The following is a 6,524-nucleotide window of genomic DNA, read 5'->3' on the forward strand; positions in this document are numbered from 1 at the left end:
GGAGCACACGCCTGTAATCTTAGCACTGTGGAAGTCTGAGGCAGGTGGATTGCTTGAGCTCAGGAGTTACCACTCCAGCCTGAACAAGAGCGAGACCCCATCTCTACTAAAAAGGAAAAACTAATGAGGGGTAGTGGCATGTGCCTGTAGCCCCAGCTACTCGGAGGCTGAGGCAAGAGGATTGCTCAAGCCCAGGACTTTGAGGTTGCTGTAAACTATGATGCCACTGCCCTACCCAGGGTGACAGAGCAAGACTCTTTCAAAAAGAAAAAAAAAGAAAGAAACAAAAACACTGCCTTATGCTTTCAGGGCCTCTTTGCCCCACATGGCCTCCCAGCTGGGTAGCTGAACTTAACACTGTGACTCAGAGCTTCCAAAAGTACAAAAGTGGAAGCTGCCAAGCTTCTTAAGTCTTAGGCCTAGAATAAGCACAGCATTGCTTCTGTACTCTTTTGGTTAAAGCAATTCACAGGGCCAGTCCAGAAGCAGTATGGGAGGGGAAGACTCAAGGTCATGAATTCTGGGAATGCGGTTCTTTAGAGACAGCAAGTGCTATGTGGGGAAAGTACAGGATGCTATGGGAACATGTAGGGGAGGCCCATAATCTAGGCATGGAAGTCAGGAAGACTTCCTGGAAGCAGCAACACCTACACTAACAAGCTCGAATGATGAGGACTGGGAACTGGCCAGGTGGAGAAGAGGAAAGGAAAGCACAGTCTGGGCAGAGGACACAGCTAGTGCAAAGTTCCAGGGAGACAAAGAAAGCACAATCTAAGATCAGTGTGGCATTGGCTCAGTGCCTGTAGCTCAGTGGTTAGGGTGCCGGCCATGTACACCAAGGCTGGCGGGTTCTAACCTGGCCTGGGCCTGCTAAACAACAGTGACAACTGGGCAGCACCTGTGGCTCAATGAGTAGGGCGCTGGCCCCATATGCCAGAGGTGGTGGGTTCAAACCCAGCCTTGGCCAAAAACTGCAAAAAAAAAAAAAGAAAAAAAAAACAGTTGGGTGGCACTTGTGGCTCAGGGATAGGGTGCCAGTCCCATATGCCAAAGGTGGTGGGCTCAAGCCCCAGCCTGGGGCAAACTGCAACAAAATAAAAACATTAAAAAAAATTTAAAAAAAACAATGACAACTACAACAACAAAAAAATAGCTGGATTTTATGGCGGGTACCTGTAGTCCCAGCTACTTGGGAGGCTGAGGCAAGAGAATTGCTTGAGCCCAAGAATCTGAGGTTGCTGTGAGCTGTGACACGCCATGGAACTCTACTAAGGGCAACAAAAAGAAAAAATAATCAGTCTGGAAGCAGCCTTGGTGAAGGTGACAGGGAGTAATGGAATAGTAATAGGCCTTTACTCAGGAGGGGTAAACGGGGCCAGGTCATAAAGCCTTGTAAGACCCCTAAGTGTTTGGACTCTTCCCTCAAGGCATGGGACACCTAGGAAGGGTTTCAACAGGGGAGTGACAGGGCCAGAGGGATCTAAGAAAGGCCATTGGCTGCTGTGTGGGGGATAGACTGGAGTTGATCAAGCCCCCATTTTCACTCTGTTCTAAACCAGTGACCTCACTTTCAGTACTAAGAAGGGTGAGTCATCACCTCAGAACTGATACTAGCTCTTTTGCTTTTTATTAGTGGGAATTTTCATTATAAAAGAATGTAGATGCCTTAATACAGATGTTTTGTTTAATTCCCTTTTAAAATAACATGTCATAGAAAATCTGCTGCTTGGTAGGGATCTGGGCATGGGGTTGGTCAGGTGGTCAAACAATTTATACTTAAGTGTGAAGTGTGTTAAGGAAGAGCCTGCTGGTAGGGAGCAGAGAGCACTCCAAGCTCAGTGGATCTGACACCACAGATAAATGACGGTCACTGAAAGAGCTCCTACGCTAGTAAAAAGTCAAATAGTACTAAAGGCTTATATCAAAAAACAGCAGACCCTGCCATATGCTCTCTACCCTCTAGTCCTACTCCCTAGAGGCAACTATTTTCAACTCTGTAAAGTGTCGGGAAGCAGCACAGAAGAGCAGAGGTTCTGGAATTGGACTGTGGCATCCAACACTGCTCCCCCACTTACCAGTGGAGTTAGCCTGGCCAAGTTAATTATAATATCTTTTACCTTGGCTTCTTTATTATCCATAAGATGGGAATGAGAATTGTATCCTTCTTTTTTTTTTTTTTGGAGACAGGGTCTCACTATGTCACCCTCAGTAGAGTGCTGTGGCATCACAGCTCACAGCAACCTCCAACTCCAGGGCTTAAGCGATTCTCTTGCCTCAGCCTCCCGAGTAGCTGGGACTATAGGCACCCACCACAACGCCCAGCAATTTTTTGGTTGTAGTTGTCATTGCTGTTTGGCATGTCTGGGCTGGATTCAAGCCTGCCAGCTCTGGTATATGTGACTGGTGCCCTAGCTGCTGAGCTACAGGCGCTGAGCCTTGAAAAAGTTTTATTAGGATACAGAGGGGTGGAGGGGTGTCTAATGGACCTCAAGGGCAGGATGCACCTGGAACCCAGGAAAGACCAGAACTATGGACTCAGGTACCAACAAAATGAGCCCTTCTCGCTAGCATTCTTTCTCGTGATCTGCAGACACCCCAAAGGTGTCAGACATTCCCACACCCAGCTAGTCACCAGGTCCTGTAAAAATCACCCTCTTCTGCACCAGGCCCTTGAATTCACCCCCCCCCCCAACCTTCCTCTTCCCCAGTATCGCATTTCCCTTGTTTATTTACTTCCTGGTTATTCTGTATCTGTCATTGGTTTTTCCTCCTTCTGACCCCTGGTACAAGCATTGTCCACAATCTAGTTCTCTTCTTGGTGTTCCTTTCATGACTACCTTCTGTGTTGTTGACTCTTAAATGAGAGTATGGTAGTTAAGAGCTTGGGTTCTGGAGTTTTATCTTTTTTTTTTTTTTGCAGTTTTTGGCCAGGGCCAGGTTTGAACCTGCCACCTCCAGTATATGAGGCTGGCGCCCCACTCCTTGAGCCACAGGTGTTAATGGCCTGACTTTGAATCCTTCACTACTTTCTAGTTGTGTGAACTTTGGAAAGTTACTTGAGTTTTTGAGCCTCACCTCCTCATCTGTGAAATGGAGCATATGTATAGTGCTTTTAGCACAGGGCCTGACACACAAAAAGGACTCAATAAATTGTAACAATTATTAGCCTTACCTTTGTACTCTTTATTGAGTCCCAGTCCTGCAGCACTTACTAGACTCTTCCATTAGATGTCCTGCTTGGACCTCAGATCCACTTGTCAGAATTCTCCAGATACTGGTAGAAGGTGCAGCTTTCTGAGAGCTAGAAGGTGGGGGAAACCTGAAAAAGACGGATGGTCTCATCAACTCCTCAAAGATACTTGACCTCAGTGGAGAAGAACCTGAAGAATAGTTCCTGCAGGCCTCCACCCCCTGTGCTGCCTGACTCTTGGGATCCATAAGGGTAGGCAGGGCTGCCATTAAGAGAGCAAATGGAGGATGTGAACAAAACCTTTAAAAAAAGCACTGGGTGGTGAGAGATGTTAACAGATCAGCAGAGCTTAGAGGTGGGTGAGAAAGGTAAGAGCAACACCCTCGAGGCATCAACTGACTTTAGGTTGGGGCTACCCTCAAGTGCTGGGGATTTGGCAGCACAGAAGCCAGAGGTGTTCCTGTTTTTAGGTGAATTGTGGCAGGTCTCCTCTGCCACCCTTGTGAATGTTCCTCATTAAGCCATATGTGTGAAGCAGGGCATACAGCTCCCTCTCAGCCCTACTGTCCCCACCTTCTTTTTCTTTTTCTTTTTCTTTTGAGACAGAGTCTCAAGCTGTCTCCCTGGGTAAAGTGCTATGGCATCATAACTCACAGCAACCTCCAAGTCTTGTGCTCAAGTGATCCTCTCACCTCTGGGTTTTTTGGATTTTTTTTCTATTTTTAGTAGAGATGGGGTCTCGTTTTTGCTCAGGCTGGTCTCAAACTCATGAGCTCAAGCTATCCATCTGCCTGGCCTCCTAGATTCCTCTCTGCTCTTACTAAGCACATAACTGGAGGCATGGGCAGTGGGGGAGTGGGGTGGGGTAGCATCACAGCTGTTTGCTCAGAGGAAGCATGGCCAAGTTCAGTGCTCTGGCTCCAAATCAGAATGTACCCCTGTTTGAATTACTATTATTACCCCTTCTGCCATTACTATCTTTGTAACCCTAGGCAAGTTGTTTAACTTCTTTATGCTTCATCTAGACAATAGGAATGATAATAAGCCTATCTAATAGTAGCTAGCTTTAGTAAAACAATGCAGGTAAAGCAATTAGCTTGGTCCCTTTATACCACCTGGAGCCAACGGCCCTGTCTTTGCAGAAACATCCACCCCTATCCAGCCCCCCCAACTTCTATCTTTACCCCATCTGTGATGTCCTCTGTTTGCGCGTCCATCTCTGCCTTTGGATTGTATGGGTCTGTGTCCTTGGGGCCCAGCACAGGACCTGGCATACCTACAATCTTTTTGTTGTTGCTGTTTTGAGACAGAGTCTCACTCTGTTGACCTGTGTAGAGTGCTGTAGTGTCATAGCTGACAGCAACCTCAAACTCTTGGGCTTAAGTGATCCTCCTGCCTCAGCCTCCTAAGTAGCTAGGACTAGAGGCTTGCGCCACCATGCCCAACTGGGTTTTTTATGTTTAGTGGGTGGGTGGCAGGAATGTCTCTCTCTTGTTCGGGTCATCTCTAACTCCTGACTTCAAGCAATCCAACTGCCTCAGCTTCCCTGAGTGCTAGGATTACAGGCTTAAGTCACTACACCTTAATGAATGCATGTTTATTGTTAGAAGGAATTGATGAAACACAGGAAGACCCAGGATAATCCAGAGGGAAATGTGATTGGCCTCAGAGTTCCACTATTCACTTTGGCTCCCTCACTACACTCACCACAAATGGAGGGCATAGACCAATCACCATCCTGGGGGCTGGAATACTGCAATGAATGTGATAGGCTGGGATTCTGGCCACATGGAGGGAGGGAGGGAACTGTCCTGGGGGTGAAGAATGTTAAGGTATAAAGCTGATGACACCTTTCAACTGGGAAGTTGCCAGTAGGGAGGAGACCAGGCTGCTGTGAGAGTATAGAGCAGAGGTACTACATTAGGAAGAGTTTCTGGGCAGATGTGACAAACATCCCAAAGGAGCACACTAGGGTGAAGCCAAAGGTGGAAACAAGGTTTTCAGGCAGAGGGAACAGCAATGCAAAGGGTCCTGAGGCAGACAGAGGCAACTAGGCTTCTGGGTAAAGCCAACAACAAAAAATGAGGGTCAGTAAGAATTTGAGCCTTTATCCTGGTGATCAGCTACCATTTATTCAATTTTATGTATACATGCTCTGTGCTAAATACTTTGCACGGACAGTGCCTGTGGCTCAAGGAGTAGGGTGCGGGCCCCATATGCCGGATGTGGGGGGTTCAAACCCAGTCCCAGCCAAAAACTGCAAAAAAAAAATAAAATAAAAAATAAACCGGCTCGGCACCTGTGGCTCAAGCGGCTAAGGCGCCAGCCACATACACCTAAGGTGGCGGGTTCGAATCCCCAGCCCAGGCCTGCCAAAACAATGATGGCTGCAACCCCAAAATGGCCAGGCGTTGTGGCGGGCGCCTGTAGTCCCAGCTACTTGGGAGGCTGAGGCAGGAGACTCGCTTGAGCCCAGGAGTTGGAGGGTGCTGTGAGCTGTGATGCCATGGAACTCTACCCAGGGGGATAGCTTGAGGCTCCGTCTCAAAAAAAAATAAAAATAAAAATAAAATAAACCTTTAAAAAAAATACTTTGCATGTTTTCTCATTTATTTTTCACAACTACCCAAGGAACCTGGTGCTATTATTCCCATTTTACAGATGATGTAAATCTGTATTAGGACAGTAAACCTGCTTAATTAAGGTCACGTATTTGGCTTTTGAGAGATGAACACAGATATCAGGTTCTTTTTTTTTTTTTTTTGAGACAGAGCATCAAGCTGTCCCCCTGGGTAGAGTGCGGTAGCATCACAGCTCACAGCAACGTCCAACTCCTGGGCTCAAGTGAGTCTCCTGCCTCCACCTCTCTAGTAGCTGGGACCACGGGCGCCCACCGCAACACCCGGCTATTTTTTGGTTGCAGCCGTCATTGATGTTTGGCAGGCCCAGGCTGGATTCAGACCTGCCACCTTAGGTGTATGTGGCTGGCGCCTTAGCCGCTTGAGCCACAGGCACCGAGCCAGATACCAGGTTCCAACGCCTGCCCCCTTAACCCACACCCCACCCCTACCCCGACCCCGTCCCCGTATCGCCCAGCCTAAGAGCTAAGTACAGATTTCTATCCCTACATTTCTGCCCGGGTTCCTCTTTCTCCGGTTGTCGCCGGCTCCCTTCTCCAGGAATTGGGGAAACCCGCGCACAGGTTCGCCTGGCCTAACAAGCGCCCTGGCGCCGGGCTTGACTGCCTGAGTTGGCGCCCACAGAATCGCCCCGAGCCGGCGGGTCCCCTCGCGACGTCCGGCAGCTGCGGAGCTGCGGAGCACGGCCGCAGTGT

Source organism: Otolemur garnettii, unplaced genomic scaffold, assembly GCF_000181295.1.
Source record: "Otolemur garnettii isolate 467f Iridium unplaced genomic scaffold, OtoGar3 scaffold00003, whole genome shotgun sequence".
NCBI lineage: Eukaryota > Metazoa > Chordata > Mammalia > Primates > Galagidae > Otolemur > Otolemur garnettii.